The sequence below is a fragment of the Peromyscus californicus genome, unplaced genomic scaffold (genome assembly GCF_007827085.1).
Source record: "Peromyscus californicus insignis strain IS unplaced genomic scaffold, ASM782708v3 Scaffold_3__1_contigs__length_106647218, whole genome shotgun sequence".
Classification (NCBI taxonomy): Eukaryota; Metazoa; Chordata; class Mammalia; order Rodentia; family Cricetidae; genus Peromyscus; species Peromyscus californicus.
Genome location: NW_026294551.1, coordinates 79,400,764 through 79,418,059, shown reverse-complemented (window position 1 = coordinate 79,418,059; position 17,296 = coordinate 79,400,764). Strand labels below are relative to the sequence as shown.

General features: G+C 47.2%; 1 protein-coding gene and 1 pseudogene across 1 annotated transcript in view; both read right to left on the bottom strand.

The window, feature by feature from the left end:
- Positions 1-17,296, bottom strand: part of Fabp6 (fatty acid binding protein 6) — a 39,822-nt gene that overhangs the window by 13,061 nt on the left and 9,465 nt on the right. The window lies entirely within an intron of this gene.
- On the bottom strand, positions 5,855-6,606 carry LOC128122307 (40S ribosomal protein S6-like; annotated as a pseudogene).

Sequence of the window (17,296 nt, the reverse complement as noted above, 5' to 3'; positions counted from 1 at the left end):
CAGGTGGATTCTCTTTCCACTTACCTCTCATTTCTTGCCAACTATGATTTTCAGGTATGTATGACTTATACTTCCACCTAGAGCTAATGTTAGAGGTTGGAGCCCTTTCTAATAGTTTATCCATGTGTTTTTCTTGCCTTGTATATTATTCTATTTTTCTCTTGCTATAACAAAATAAGAGAGGTACCTTTAAAAGAAAGGAAATCTACTTTGTTCAGAATTTTGGAGGCTCCGAGTTCAAATGGCATACCAGTCTTGCAAGGGCTCCCTGACTACGTCATGTTATTGCTAATAGCTTGGGAATACTTCTGTGAGATAGAGCGCACGTGGTATGAGGGTAACCCAGATTTAGACATGGTGGTACATGTCTGTAATCCCAGTACTTAGAAGGCTAAGACAGGAGGATTGCCAACAGTTTCAGGCCACTCTGAACTACATAACAATGCCTATCTCAAAAACATAAACAAGGGCTGATTTTTGATAGAATACTTGCCTGGCATACAATGAAGCCCTGGATACATGGCAATGCATGCCTAAAATGCTAGCACTGCAAAGGGGCAGGCAGGAGGACCATGAGTTCAAGGTCATCCTTGACTACAAAGGGCCCACCTGGAATATATATTACCTGTTTCAAAAACAAGCAAGTAAAAGAGGTTTAAAACAGCCTTTTAGTCAGATGGTGGTGGCGCACGCCTTTAATCCCAGCACTCAGGAGGCAGAGCCAGGTGGATCTCTGTGAGTTCGAGGCCAGCCTGGGCTACAAAGCGAGTTTCAGGAAAGGCACAAAGCTACATAGAAAAACCCTGTCTTGGAAAAACAACAACAAAAACAAACAAACAAACAACAGCATTTAAAAAAATCATTTCCCACAGGGCAGTGGTGGCACATGCCTTTAATCTCAGCACTCAGGAGGCAGAGGCAGGCGGATCTCTGTGAGTTCGAGGCCAGCCTGGTCTACTAAGTGAGTTCCAGGACAAGCACCAAAACTACATAGGGAAACCCTGTCTCGAAAAACCAAACAATCATTTCCCAGGATTCTGTAGATCAAGAATTTGATCAGGGTGTAGCTGGATGGTCAAATGCACCCCCACGGATTTAATGACCAACAGCTGGGCTAGTTTCATTCAGATGTCCAACATCCCAGTGCTCCTCAGTATGGCTCCCCTCTCTCTTTTATGTGACTTGCTTGGGTTTCCTCCCAACATGGCAGCCTCAGGATGGCTGGGTTCATTCCTAGGTGGCTCCTTCCCAGTCTTCTTCAAGCATGGGTTCAGAAATGTCCAAGCATTGCTTGTACCACAAATAATCAAGAGGAGGATAATAGATTTTCTTCTTGACAGATGGTGGGGACGACGGTACAAGGCTTGCTGGCAGCCACCTTTGGAAACTGCCACTGTGGGAATTTGTACTGAACATCAGGGTGGCTGTCTGAACACACTGTGTTCTGAAAGTGTGCACTGAATGGGAGCATGTGTATATGCATATTTATATGTGTGTGTGCACCTGTTGGTTTAACAGGCAAGCCCGTTTGTACACAAGTGAAGAACTGTGTCTGCCTAGACACATAAGGAGGTGGGCACACACGGGTCTCTCTGTTGTCCCGAGCTAGGGGCTGTATCAGGAGGAAAAAGGAAATGTGTGTGAGCTTAGTAGGGGAAGTTCATAGGGATGACCCTCATTAGCAGCATCTTTCTTGGCTGGGATCCCTGAGAGCTAGTCTTAGATGATGTAACAAAGTAATCATTACTGGTATCTTGTCCTTCCCTGGGAGGCCTTGGGTCCCCAGCCAAGCGGAAGACGCTGCCCTTGTCATAACCCATCAAAATCACCACGCCAGCAGTAAAAAAAGTAGAAGTCCACGTCTCTTTCATCCCCAGAAAAACTTCCAGGCCAAACAGCCAATGAGAAAGCTTTACCACTGTCACCCCCTTCCGGCCCCACCCACGGTGCAGTAAAGCTCCTGAATGCTTTCTCTCTTCTGGAAGATCAGGAAGCCAGAGCTCAAGGCTGCTAGCAGGGTGAGGCCTCCTGCCTGGGGAAGGCTTCTCCTTCATTCACCACGTGTTCTGGAATAAGGAAATCCAAGGGTGCTGGGTGTGGTCCTTCCTGCAGACCTGTAATCCAGGTACTCAGGTGGTTGAGCGGAAGGATCATAGGTTTGGTCCTGTAGACAAGCCAACTTGGTCTACAGAATGAGACCCTGTCTAAAACTGGGAAGGTGAGGCAAAAAGACAAAACCTCATTGGGTAAAAGCACTCACCACCAAGCCTGATGACATGAGTTCAATCCCCAGATCCCACTTGGTAGAAGGAGAGAACAGACTACCACATGTTGTCCTCTGATCTCATACATGTGCACACCATACACACACACACACACACACACACACACACACACACACACACACACACAGACAAATTTAAATTAAAAAAAAATTTAAGAGGGAGCAAGAGTACCACCAAAACCATGTCTCGAAAAACAAAAAAAAAAATAAATAAATAAAATAGAGAGAGCACTTGTTCTTGCAGAGGACTCAGGTTCGATTCCCAGAACCCACATGGTGGTATACAACCCTCTGTAACTCCAGTTTTAGGTGATCCAGTGTCCTCTTCTGACCTTCTTGGGCATCAAGCACACATTCAGACATAAAAATATAAATGAATAAATCCAATTTTTAACATTTTTAATTAAAAAAGAATGAGAAAGATAAAGGAGAGAGTGAGAAGGGAGAGAGGGAAAGAAAGAAAAAGAAAGCCAGGCATGGATGTGGTGGTGTGTGGTTGTAGTCACAGCACTTGGGAGGCTACGGCAGGAAGATCACCCTAAGTTCAAGGCCATCCTGGGGCTACATAATGGGTTCTTGTATTTAAAAAACAAAAACAAAAAAACTGAATAGAAAGAGGAGAGGAGAAGAACAATGGCGATTGGGGGTAGCAGAGTTGATCCTTGGGGAAAATAGCGGGTATTTATTGTCATTTCTGAGACATGGTCTCATGTAGCCCAGGCTGGCCTCAAACTTTCTATGTAGCTGAGGCTAGCCTTGTCCCATCTCCTTAGTAACTATCGTTATAGGTGTGCACCACCATGCCTGACTTTGAACGTTCTGTAATAGCAAGTAAATGGTCGCTGGAAACATCGTGCATCCTTTTACTTCCTGTCTGTGAGAGTCTGTCTATAGGACCAAGCCGGTCAAGTGGGGTGGCTAGGTCAAAGATCACTGGTAGTGTGTCCTTTGTGAAGGTTCTGCCAGTCAACACCCCCGGCCCCCCCCCCCCCCCCCCCGCCCCCCAGCAGTGTTTGAAACCACCTCTTCTGCCTTCCCACCTGAGCTGGGTGTGAGGGGATATCAGGTACAGCCTGGTCAGAATGAAGGGTAGCACCCTCCCCAGAGAAATCCGTGGCACAAAAAGACAGATAATGTGCCCGAGGACAGGAGTCCCTATGCTTTGGCTAGTACAGAGACCTGTCCCCAGAAGAGCCCAATCAGAGGGAGCATTCTGTTTCCTGTGGCCTCTGCCCACAAGGAAGACTTTCAGCCTGAGAGTTCAAAGACGGGGATTGGTCCCAGTTCTGATACCCCAGCTGGGCGGGTGGCCTTGGCCTATGGACAACTCCAGACACAGCTGTAAGCATTCACATACATGTCTCTCACAGCCCTAACACACTGAGCCCAGAGGTTAAGCAACCTGTCCAAGCTCATTAAACAGCGGAATGCGCTTTCGAACCCGTTTAACACCATATTTCACTTTGGGCTGGAGCTGCAGTTTATCCCTCAGTAAGGCAAAGCTGTCCTATTTTTCCCCAGCTTTCCCTCTCAGGAAATGAGTTGTTGGGTGCTCAGTGGAAAGGGCTGTGGAGCCCCTGGGTAAGAAGATCAAGTCTCCCTTCCGTTCCTCCTAGGCAGGCCTCCCAGGAAGCATCATGGCTTTCTGGCTTTGCGGGATTCAGGTTAAACTATGAGCTCCCTGGTGGACAGAGAGGTCCCGCTGTGACATGTCTCCGTCCCTTCTGTGTCTGACCCTAGGGCTGATCACAGGGTGGGGCCAGCCTAGACGTGTTGATAGAAATTGACGAGAAGGGCTGGGAGTCAAGTAGGAAGGAAAACCCTGGAGGGAGGAGAGAAAGACTGGGGACAGGAAGAACAGAGAGAAGAGAGAGAGGAAGAAAGGCCTCCGAAACAAAGATAGCAAGCCTCCCAGGCAGCTGGCAGCCCTGGAGACAGATACTGTGAGTTGGAGCCCCCTCTAGTGGTCACCTCCATACAGCCTGCCCCGGGGGAGGTGCTAGCCTGGTGGACAGGAACCCTACCTGCTAAGGGTAAGAGGACCACATACTAACGACCCCAGGGAAGCCAGCTGATAATAACAACCATATCCCCACAAAAGAGCCACAGAGACAGCTGGAAGGAGGGGAATGCTCTTCTCAGCATCACGTGGAAAGAGTCCCTAAGCTCCCTTGACCTGGGACTTCTTTTCATTTGCCTCCAATGGCTTCTTCCCACCTTCACACCCATATCACTGGCTTGGTCACCTCTGATGGGGCCAGCCCATACACACCACAGAGCAAGACGTGACACTACACCAATGGCACGCAGAGCCAAAACACCAAAGACCTCCAGAGACCGTCAAGGTGCTTGTTCAGTTGTCTACTCAACAAAAACGTGCTGAGTGTCCACTGTGCGTGTCAAACTGCAGGTCCTGAGGGCACAGCAAAGATAGGCAAAAAAAAAAAAAAAAAAAAAAAAGATGGAGGCAGGGTGGGACCAGCCTGGGCTTTGCAGCAGCTCCCTATGAGACCCTGTCTAAAAGAACAAGCTGGGGGAAGGGGGAAGCCAGGTGTATTGGTACAGGTCAGTAACCCCAGAACTCAGGAGATGGGGGCAGGTCCTCCTTGGCTATATACTGAGTTTGAGGCCAGACTGGGCTACAAGAGACCTTGTCTCAAAAGAGAAGTGGTGATGTACACCTGTAATCCCAGCATCTATGAAGTAGAGGCAGGAAGATTAATTCAATAATTTAAAGCTAAATTGAGCCATAGAGCAAGAGCCTGATCATGAAATAAAAAAGCAGAGGATGGTTCTCGATGGTAGACTACTTGCCTAGCATACTCAGGGCCTAGCCTGGGTTCCCAGTAAGGAGGAGGAGTGTATAATGGACGGCGCATAAATACTTGAAGAGGTCATTTTCATATTGGGAGAGAAAGGAAGGGCCTGGTCTGACAAGGAATGTTTGTGTAGACACCATGTGGGGAGGATGCAGAATGGAGGCTAGTAGAGGGGGTTCAGGCAAAGGTACAGCTTGTACAGAAACCCCTGGGGCAGCGGGAGTGTAGCATCCCGAGTGCGTGAAAGGAAGGGAAGTGTGGTTGAAGCTTGATGGTAAGAGAAAAATGAGATTAGCTACAGCGAGACACTGTGGACTGCGCATGTCCAGGGCTTTGGATTTGCTGCTGAGGATCAAGTCAGCCATTGGACAGCTTTGGGGGCGGAGATGGCTTGAGTAGATTTGCACTGACTGGCTGATGTATTGACTGATTCCGGGATAGCCCTGGTTAGCCTGGAACTCACTGTGTAGACCAGGCTGGCCCTAAACATTGGGACCCTCCTGCCTCTGCTTCCCAACAGCTGGGAGTCAAGGACTGAGTCACCACATTTGACCTGACTTGAGCATGCTTGTTTGTTTCCTTTCTTTTTTAGATAGAATCCCATGTAGCCCAGGTTGGATTTGTACTATGTAGCCAAGGATGACCTTGAATTTCTAATCCTCTTGCCACTGTCTCCCAAGGGCTTTCTGAGGTTATTTTTCCCCCCAAGGTCTGATCACTTATTTGTTACATTTAAAGACTTATTTGTTAGTTATTTTTGGCTAGACTCAAACTTAGAAAAAGAAGCTCTCAGCAGAGACAGACTACATCTCTTGGCAATCTGTTCCAGGCTGTTTTCTTTGGCTTCCTTCATTCTCTTGGCTAAAAGTTTAGCATATTCTGCAGTCTCCTCATTTTTCTTAGTGTGTTGATTCTTCAGAGCAATAGGCCAGTGTTTGTGTTTTAGGACACAGAGTTACAAGACACTGAATCTTTGGTGTTTTGGTCCTGGGTTTCTTCCCTTCTTGGTTTAAGGGCTTTCTGATGAACAAATTGGCGGGCATCGTCTTCTTTAGAGAGATTGAAAAGCTTTTTTAGATTCTGCTAGCTCTTTTGGTCCCCAACCTCTAAGGAACAGTAGCATCTGTCTGTTAAGGAAAATCCTTCTCCCCACCCACCCCACCTTTTTTTTTTTTTTTTTACAGTAATCAAGTTGAGAGCACTCAGATTGACATCCATAATGCATCCCAAACAGACGACTCTCTCCAGTTCTCCTTGATCTATAACAAGGATGCGCCTGACTCAACAGCGGGCACACTCTGCATGGGTCAAGACACCCTGCTTCATAAGAAAATCTTGTTTGTTGTTCCCACCACTGATGTGGACCACATGACCCTTCCACTCTTCACCCAGAGCATCAGCAGCTACTTCTGTAGCCATGTGTTTCTTACTGAGCTTATGGCCCTCATCCACATCAATGACTTCCTGACAGCTGGTGGCTGGGAAGGAGAGACTCAGCTTCATCCTAACATGGTTCATCAACTAGGAGGTGCCATGAAAAGGAGCTGACTTCTATTTTAACAGGTTATTCCATCTGCTTTGTGGAGAAAAAATGCTATAACCAGTGAGTGAGCATGGAAGCTGGAAAACCAATGAAGCTCTGTGATCAGGAGTCAAAACCATAAAGATTTTTTTTTTTAAAAGGAAAGAGTTAGTTTGGCTCACAGTTGGAGTAGCTACAATCAACAGCGCTGGGGAAGGCGTGGCAGCAAGAGCTGGAGGGCCAGACAACTAGTTACATTGTTTCTGAAGAGATACAACGCTGATGGTCCCTAGTAAATTTAAAAGCAAGGTGGGGGCTGGGAGACATGACCTTTAATCCCAGCACTCAGGAGGCAGAGGCAGGCAGATCTCTGTGAGTTCGAGGCCAGTCTGGTCTACAAAGCAAGTTCCAGGACAGCCAGGGCTGTTTCACAGGGAAACCCTGTCTCAAAAAAAAAACAAACAAAACAAAGCAAAACAAAACAAAAAAACAACAAAAAAGGCAAGGTGGACAGGACCTGCAGGGGAGCATTTGAATGCAGGGGAACACAGAACAGACTAGGTGTTTTCCATTCCTACTCCCAGCTGGGGGGGGGGGGGGTCACAGGGACGGGGACGACCCACTCAGCATCTCCCAGGTCACCAAGAGGAGGAGGAAGTGTCCAAGACTCTGGCAGGAGGGAATGGAGGCCCACAAGGCTAGAACTTATGAATGTTCAGAATGTGGAGACCCAAGGACCCTCATACAACTCTTTTTGTGTGCGACCCCTCTACCCACACCCACCCCTCTCTCCTCTTCCTTTTTCTATCCTTCCCTCTGCAGTTCCTTCCCCAACCCCCCCCCACACACACACACACACACACACGCACGCACGCAGGCACACACGCCTGCACACAGGCACACACACACAGGGGAGGGGGTGGGGGGCTTATCAGGAGGAAGGCAGCTGGAGGAACTGCTGTTTCTGTGAGGTGTCTGAAGCTCTCTGCCTTCCACATTCCTCATGGCTCACTGCAGAGCTCCTCCCCAAACCCACAGTTCACAATGGGAGGCCAATTTGTCTCCCTGGGACTTCTGGCAATTTCCGGAACCATTTGTAGTTGTCATATTGAGAAGCAATAGGTCTGGCACAGACTAGGGCTGTGGGCATCATGCCTGCACTGGGCGGGCCCTCAGGACACAGAATGTCAACAATGCTGAGGCTGAGACCCAGCCCCAGGCTCTGCTGTCACAGCTGGCAGAGGCTGTGTTCCCTCCCATGAGGTTCCTCTGTCAGCATGTAGCCATCTCTCAGTGGGAGCTGTGCGGTCATGCTGTCTTGACACTGTCCTTTCCATTGCGGAGTGGGCAGAAGTGTTCTGCCTAAGGTCCCCACAGACAGTGTGAGAACGTGCTTTAGCTGGCCTCTCTCTAGTGAAAGGGCTTTTGCAGCTTGTGACACTGCTCTTAGCAAAGGAACACGCTGTTTCAAGCCATGTGTATCTTCCTGGTGAGTGCAATGTGCATAGGAGATAAGAACTGCCTGGACTGAGGCAGTGTGGGAGGGCCTCTGAGAGCATCTGTGTGCTCCAGCAGGGCCACTCCACCAGGCTGCACAATGGAACACTGCGCAGAGCTAGGGGATGCCACTACCTTATGGGGCTGGGAAAGATTAGGCTGGGGGAAGCATCAGGTTTTGTCTTGGGTGTGAACATACAGTGCTTAGCAAAAGTCTTAATTTGCTTTCTGTTGCTGGCATAAAAACACTAATCAAAAGGGCTGGGCGGGTAGTGGCGCAAGGGCCGTGTGGTGGTGGTGGTGGTGCACGCCTTTAATCCCAGCACTCGGGAGGCAGAGCCAGGCGGATCTCTGTGAGTTCAAGGCCAGCCTGGTCTACAGCACAAGGTCCAGGACAGGCACCAAAACTACACAGAGAAATTCTGTCTCAAAAAAAAAAAACCAAAAACCAAAACAAAACAAAAAAACACTGACCGAAAGCATCTCTGGAGAGGAAAGGGATTTATTTGGCTTACAGGGTATGGTCCTCAGAGAAGCTGAGGAAGGAACTGAAGCAGAGACCATAGTGGGGTGCTGCCTCCTGGCTTGTTTTTTTTTGGTGGGGGGGGTGGGTTCGAGACAGGGTTTCTCTGTGTAGCTTTGCGCCTTTCCTGGAACTCACTCTGTAAACCAGGCTGGCCTCGAACTCACAGAGATCTGCCTGCCTCTGCCTCCCGAGTGCTGGGATTAAAGGCGTGCTCCTCCACCGCCCGGCTCAGCCTGTTTTTTTTTTTTAATACAACCAAGGCCCTCCTGCCCAGGGGTGGCACTGTCCATAGTGGGCTAAGACATAACACATCAATCATCAATCAAGAAAATGCCCCTTACAGGCTTGCCTAAAGGTAAATCTGATGGAGGCACTTGCTCAATTGAGGTTCTGTTTTTCAGGATGAGTCTAGCCTGTGTTGACCAAACATACACATACACAAACACCTAGCCAACATGGCAAACAAGGTTCCCAAGTCAATAAGGTCTGGGTCGGGACATAGTCTAGTGCCTGTGAGTGTGTAGTGTCTGGCTTCACTACCCGAAGACATGGTGGGAAATGAAGTTTGACTGGATGTCTTGCCCCTCCCCACATCTTGCAGTTGAATGGTGACTCACAAATGAAACCGTCCATCTTACTGGAAAAACAAAAGAAAAATGCCAGGTGTGGTGACTTATATATGTCATCTCAGAACCTTAGAGGCTGAGACAGGGGGGTTGCAGTGAGTTAAAGGGCAGCCCATGCTAGATTGTGTCCCCAAAACAACACAATGAAGTGCCTATCTATTCGGATTGCCTCAGGAAAGCATCCACCTACCCATGGCCTCTTTCCCCAGAGCACTGCCAGGTTTCCTTTGGGCCCTCCTGTTATTCATCTAAACCTCATTTTGCTTGGATTCTTGTTTGGACAGAGAGGGTCTGTAGTTGGCTTCCCCCCACCCCCAGCCTTTTCACTCCTCCTAAGTAAGTTCTGGGGAGCTCATTGGTACCTGGCCTAACCAGTACATGGTTCTGGGTGTGAACCACAGTGCTAACAGTAAAAATAATAGGATTAACAATAATAGAGTAGGATATGGTGGCACACACTTGTAATCCTAGCACTTAGGATGTGGAGGCAGAGGATCATCCTCAGCTGTATACTGAGTTTGAGGCCAGCTTGTGTTATGTGAGATCCTGTCCTAAAACATCAAAAATAGGCATAGTAGTAATAATAATACATAGTAATTTGAGGCCTTGAACTGGCAGTGGGGGTCTAGAGGGGATGACTTTCTCCATGTTGCACCCTGAAGAAGCATCTTTCTTCTACCTAGCATGGTCCTCATCCTTTCATAGTTAACCAACAGGATCAACAGAGGCCCTGGACAGCAGACAGGAGGCACTGTTCTCTGTGTATAGACTCCCCAAGCTGTTCAAGAGCTTAGGATCTTCCACTATAGAGTGAACTATGCAAGCCAGTCCCCTCTGCCTATACCCACTCTATTCCCCTACCTGGGATGCTGAGCTGGCTCCACCCACTGGGGGGATTGGTCCCTGTGGTTTATCAGAGCCTGGAGACTTAGGCTGCAGGCCTAAACAGGAGGCCAGCCCAGAGGACTTCTTCACACATGCTCTGTTCTAAGGAGGAGGAAAAAGAGGAAGAGGAGGAGGAGGAGGAGGAGGAGAAGGAGAAGGAGAAGGAGGAGAAACCACCCTTCTGAGCCTCCTGAAATGTGCACTATCACCAGCCTAATTAAAAAAAAAAATTAAAAGTAATAAGAGAAAGGATCGCCGGGCGGTGGTGGCGCATGCCTTTAATCCCAGCACTTGGGAGGCAGAGCCAGGCAGATCTTTGTGAGTTCGAGGCCAGCCTTGTCTACAGAGCAAGATCCAGGAAAGGCTCAAAGCTACACAGAGAAACCCTGTCTCGGAAAAAAAAAAAAAAAAAAAAAAAAAAAGAGAGAGAGAGAGAGAGAGAGAGAGAGAAAGGATCACTATGTACTAAGAACCTTTAGATGGGGAGGTAGCCAGGCCAGCAAACACCCTGAGACAGGGCTGGGACTAGGGGGGTTGGGGTTGGGGGGCACTCTGCTTCTCGTGTCTTTGTCCTGACCTCAGAACTCTGCATATTTGTTCATTCTGTCCACACATACTCAAGCCTACTATGCGCTTAGTTGCACTGGGCCTGGTCAAGCATCCTGCTTTTCCAAAGGAGTTGAGGTGCCAAGGAGGATGGTGTTTCAGCCAGTAGAGTCCTAGGTGAGAAAGCAGTCCAACTGGAGGACCAAGAAAGCATGGGGCTGTTTGATGGGGCTGTTCATTGGTATTGCCATAGCCAACCTCTGCCCCCCAGATTGTCTTTCAGCAGATTCAGGGCCCATAAGCCATGTGTGGCCTTATTGTTTGTGATTGTCCCCAGAGTTTCTCAGTCCAGGACTGATTTGGTGTCCCTGGAGCTGCTCTGCTCACTCAGCTGGAGACACACGATAGGGCAAAATGCCCATTGGATGACTCGGTGCCAAGTTATGATCTGTCATGGAGAGAACAGAGGCAGGGAACATCAGATATGTGTTCAGCACAATGACCGTTACACACAGAAGTATGCCAGATGTGGGACATCCCTGGGGGAACTGCTGGGGACTGGAAGAGAAATAGTGTGTGCAGGACAATTCTAGAGATAGGGGTGACTGCTGGGAACACGGCAAAACGGGATGTGGGCTAGGAGGGCAGGTAGGTGTGGCCAGGAAAACCTGGCTGGGAAGGTGTCTATCATCCATATGAAGACCTGTGGAGAGGATGACAGGTCCAAAGTGAGGAGAGGGGATCTGGCTCCCTGGGGAATTAGAGAGACAGAAATGACACCGTGGAGGCTGAGCGAAAGAAATGAGAGCAGGGGGATCGGACCAGTGAGAGGCCAGGTGTCGGTGTCACAGTGTCCCAAGGCACATTCTGGGGTTTGATTTCAAATCAGTTAGGAAAAGCTGGACTCAGTGGTGCATGTCTATAACCTCGGTTCTGGGGATGGGTACCCTAGTTTGCCCTCTGTTATTGTGATAAAACACTGACCAAACGTGGCTCCTGGGAGAGGGCCCTGTTTCATCTCACAGCTTCCAGTCTCCCTAGAAGGAAAGTCAGGGCAGGGACTCCAGAGAAGAGCCTGGAGGCAGGAACTGAAGCAGAACCCACAGAGGAACACTGCCTGCTGGCTTTTTTTTTTTTTTACACAACCCAGAACCACTGGCCCACAGGTGGTACCACCCACAGTGTGTTAGTCCTCCCATATCAAACATTAATCAAGAAAAAAACCCTGGCTTGATTACAGGCTAATCTGACGGAAGGTATTTTCTTAGTTGAGGTCTCCTCTTCTCAGATGACTCTCCTTTGCGTCAAGGCGATGAAACATTAACCAGCGTGTTAGCCTACACAGTGAGTTCAAAGTCTAGACTACATACTAAGACCCTATCTCAAAACAAAAGCCGGAACAAACCAGAGCTGGAGAGCAGGCTCCATGGTGAAGAGCACTGGTTGCTCTTCCAGAGGATCCAGGTTCAGTCCCCATCATCATATGCATGGCCGTTGACCACTGGCTGTAACTGTAGCTCCAGAAGGTCAGGTGCCTTCTTCTTCTGGCCTCCACAGGCACCAGGTAAGCATGTGGTTCATAGGTATAAATGTAAGCATCCATACACATAAAATTTTAAAAATTAGAAAAAGAATAAAAGAAAAACCAACGCCGGCGCAATGGAGCAAAGGTACCTATTTTCAAGCCCGATGACCTGGGTTCGATCCCAGGGACCCACAAGGAGGAGGGAGGGAGCTGACTCCATCCTCTGACTTCCACATACTTGTGGCATGCACTCCGGAGCACGGATATACATACACAAATACATGAATACATGTTTTTTAAAGCTATAAACAAACTGTTACTTGGGGTCCTGTAAACAACCCTAGTGGAACTATTGGTCACAAAAAAAAATAAATAAATAAATAAAAATTTAAAAAGACAGGAAAACGGAAGGGGGACAATCGGGAAGAAGATAGGAAGCATGTAGGGAAGAAGGAGAAACGGAGATAAAGGAATGAGGGGATACGATCCAAATGCATCATGTGCATATGAAAATGTCAAGATGAAACCATTGTTATGCATGGTTAATATAGTAATGGGCCAGACGGTGGTGGCGCACGCCTTTAATCCCAGCACTTGGGAGGCAGAGTCAAGTGGATCTCTGTGAGTTTGAGGCCAGCCTGGTCTACAGAGTGAGTTCCAGGACAGCCAGGGCTACATAGAGAAACCCTCTCTCAAAAAAACTAAAGATGAAAAAGAAAAAGAAAAGAAAAGAAAGAAGAAAAAAAATCAGAATACCTTGGAATGAAATACCAAAATACTTGTCAGAGAACTTGCTTAGAATAATGAGGTCTTGGGCTCCATCCCCAGCACTGCAAAAGGTGTGTTGGGGGTGGGGATGGATAGGGGTGTTGGAGAGAGATCTCAGTGGGTAAGAACACTATTTCAAAAGGGAAAACATCAACAAATAAAAACACTTAGTTCTGATCTCAGCTTGTTCCCTATAAAATAGGACTACACTTTTTTTTGAGGGTTTTTTGAGGTTAAGACAGAGTTTCTCTGTGTAGTTTTGGTGCCTGTCCTGGATCTCACTCTGTTGACCAGGCCGGCCTCGAACTCACAGAGACCTGCCTGGCTCTGTCTCCTGAGTGCTGGGACTAAAGTCATGTGCCACCACTGCCCGGCTGGGACTACACATTGTTTATCTTATTTATCCAAGATGGCCGAGGGAGTACATGCTAGGAACTAGCTCAAGTGGCTGTCTCAGCACACGTACTTGAGAAATGGGGCAAACCTGGCGTGGTAGCGCCTGTCTGCAACCCCAGCACTCCGAAGGCTGAGGCAGGTGGACTGCCCCCAGGTCAGGGTCAGCCTAGACTGCACAGCAAGACCCTATCTTGAAAAAGCAACACAGAAAAAACAAAAGGAAAAGAAAAAGTCACCATGCTATCCCCCAAGTTGCCATGTTCTGCTGAGGATATACAGAGCAAGAGTCTGCAACAAAATAGCATTGTGTGTACAGCAACAACAACCAGCAACAAAATAGCATTGTGTGTACACCAGCAACAACCAGCAACAAAACAGCATTGTGTGTACACCAGCAACAACCAGCAACAAAACAGCATTGTGTGTACACCAGCAACAACCAGCAACAAAACAACATTGTGTGTACACCAGCAACAACCAGTAACAAAACAGCATTGTGTACCCAACCCACCTGTTGTCAGACTTCATCCCTCCCATTATACGTGTGGGATATCAGCATCTTTGGAAGATGTTTTTACATTGTTTTTGTTGTTTATTTATGTGACAGAGTCTCAGATACCCAGGCTGGCCTCAAATTCCCTAAGGAGCGGAAGATGACTTTGAACTCCTGATCTTCCTTGGTGCTGGGTCCCGTGGGTGCTGGGTCCCCTAGGTGCTGGGATGACAGGCAGGTGCCACCATCACCTAGTTGTCAGCTAGCTAGTTGTTAGAATCTTGTAGATAACCAGTTCCAGGAAGGCTGAGAGACCAGCCCAGCAGTCCACAGCACAAAGCCAGGCTCCTGTTTTAATACAACCTGGTAGCTAGAAGTAGTTTTTAAGGTTTTAGATGGATGGAAAAATAAAAATTAAAACAAAAGTAAAATTTCTTGTCTTTTTGTTTTTTAAGTAAAATTTTGTGACATTTGAGCATTTTAGAAATCAGATGGCATTGCTTTTGTTATAATGGCAGAGCTGAGTCATCATGAAGAGGCCTTGAACAAGAAAAGCTCAAAACATTTCTTCTCCAGCCCCTGAGAGTGAAAGGATGAATGATAACTGAATGAAAAAGAAATAAAAAAGGAAGGATGTGACTGCTCCTAGTATGGTGGAGGAGAAAGTTTACTGTAGATAAAAGGAAGGATGTGACTGCTCCTAGTATGGTGGAGGAGAAAGTTTACTGTAGATAAAAGGAAGGATGTGACTGCTCCTAGTATGGTGGAGGAGAAAGTTTACTGTAGATAAAAGGAAGGATGTGACTGCTCCTAGTATGGTGGAGGAGAAAGTTTACTGTAGATAAAAGGAAGGATGTGACTGCTCCTAGTATGGTGGAGGAGAAAGTTTACTGTAGATAAAAGGAAGGATGTGACTGCTCCTAGTATGGTGGAGGAGAAAGTTTACTGTAGATAAAAGGAAGGATGTGACTGCTCCTAGTATGGTGGAGGAGAAAGTTTACTGTAGATAAAAGGAAGGATGTGACTGCTCCTAGTATGGTGGAGGAGAAAGTTTACTGTAGATAAAAGGAAGGATGTGACTGCTCCTAGTATGGTGGAGGAGAAAGTTTACTGTAGATAAAAGGAAGGATGTGACTGCTCCTAGTATGGTGGAGGAGAAAGTTTACTGTAGATAAAAGGAAGGATGTGACTGCTCCTAGTATGGTGGAGGAGAAAGTTTACTGTAGATAAAAGGAAGGATGTGACTGCTCCTAGTATGGTGGAGGAGAAAGTTTACTGTAGATAAAAGGAAGGATGTGACTGCTCCTAGTATGGTGGAGGAGAAAGTTTACTGTAGATAAAAGGAAGGATGTGACTGCTCCTAGTATGGTGGAGGAGAAAGTTTACTGTAGATAAAAGGAAGGATGTGACTGCTCCTCGTATGGTGGAGGAGAAAGTTTACTGTAGATAAAAGGAAGGATGTGACTGCTCCTAGTATGGTGGAGGAGAAAGTTTACTGTAGATAAAAGGAAGGATGTGACTGCTCCTCGTATGGTGGAGGAGAAAGTTTACTGTAGATAAAAGGAAGGATGTGACTGCTCCTAGTATGGTGGAGGAGAAAGTTTACTGTAGATAAAAGGAAGGACGTGACTGCTCCTAGTATGGTGGAGGAGAAAGTTTACTGTAGATAAAAGGAAGGACGTGACTGCTCCTAGTATGGTGGAGGAGAAAGTTTACTGTAGATAAAAGGAAGGATGTGACTGCTCCTAGTATGGTGGAGGAGAAAGTTTACTGTAGATAAAAGGAAGGATGTGACTGCTCCTAGTATGGTGGAGGAGAAAGTTTACTGTAGATAAAAGGAAGGATGTGACTGCTCCTAGTATGGTGGAGGAGAAAGTTTACTGTAGATAAAAGGAAGGATGTGACTGCTCCTAGTATGGTGGAGGAGAAAGTTTACTGTAGATAAAAGGAAGGATGTGACTGCTCCTAGTATGGTGGAGGAGAAAGTTTACTGTAGATAAAAGGAAGGATGTGACTGCTCCTAGTATGGTGGAGGAGAAAGTTTACTGTAGATAAAAGGAAGGATGTGACTGCTCCTAGTATGGTGGAGGAGAAAGTTTACTGTAGATAAAAGGAAGGATGTGACTGCTCCTAGTATGGTGGAGGAGAAAGTTTACTGTAGATAAAAGGAAGGATGTGACTGCTCCTAGTATGGTGGAGGAGAAAGTTTACTGTAGATAAAAGGAAGGATGTGACTGCTCCTAGTATGGTGGAGGAGAAAGTTTACTGTAGATAAAAGGAAGGATGTGACTGCTCCTAGTATGGTGGAGGAGAAAGTTTACTGTAGATAAAAGGAAGGATGTGACTGCTCCTAGTATGGTGGAGGAGAAAGTTTACTGTAGATAAAAGGAAGGATGTGACTGCTCCTAGTATGGTGGAGGAGAAAGTTTACTGTAGATAAAAGGAAGGATGTGACTGCTCCTAGTATGGTGGAGGAGAAAGTTTACTGTAGATAAAAGGAAGGATGTGACTGCTCCTCGTATGGTGGAGGAGAAAGTTTACTGTAGATAAAAGGAAGGATGTGACTGCTCCTAGTATGGTGGAGGAGAAAGTTTACTGTAGATAAAAGGAAGGATGTGACTGCTCCTCGTATGGTGGAGGAGAAAGTTTACTGTAGATAAAAGGAAGGATGTGACTGCTCCTAGTATGGTGGAGGAGAAAGTTTACTGTAGATAAAAGGAAGGATGTGACTGCTCCTAGTATGGTGGAGGAGAAAGTTTACTGTAGATAAAAGAAAGGATGTGACTGCTCCTAGTATGGTGGAGGAGAAAGTTTACTGTAGATAAAAGGAAGGATGTGACTGCTCCTAGTATGGTGGAGGAGAAAGTTTACTGTAGATAAAAGAAAGGATGTGACTGCTCCTAGTATGGTGGAGGAGAAAGTTTACTGTAGATAAAAGGAAGGATGTGACTGCTCCTAGTATGGTGGAGGAGAAAGTTTACTGTAGATAAAAGGAAGGATGTGACTGCTCCTAGTATGGTGGAGGAGAAAGTTTACTGTAGATAAAAGAAAGGATGTGACTGCTCCTAGTATGGTGGAGGAGAAAGTTTACTGTAGATAAAAGAAAGGGCATAGCCAGAGGCAGGGGCATCTGGGAGAGTCCGGAGCGGACATGACCAGACTGAGCTGGACCATGTGAGGAGGACGGGGAGGAGACAGTCAATCCAAGGGACCGGGAAAGGGAAGAATAAATGAAAAGGCCAAGTAACCAAAATGGCTGGATTCTATAGGGAAGGGCAGCCCAGCTCCTGGACTGGAGAAGTTTAGGGTAGGGGGTGGGATATGCCAGTCATATCCTGTAACAGGTAGAGACTGAGAGATGTAGAGAGAACCTGGCAGCCAGGTCCGAGTTGATATGCTAATGGACACC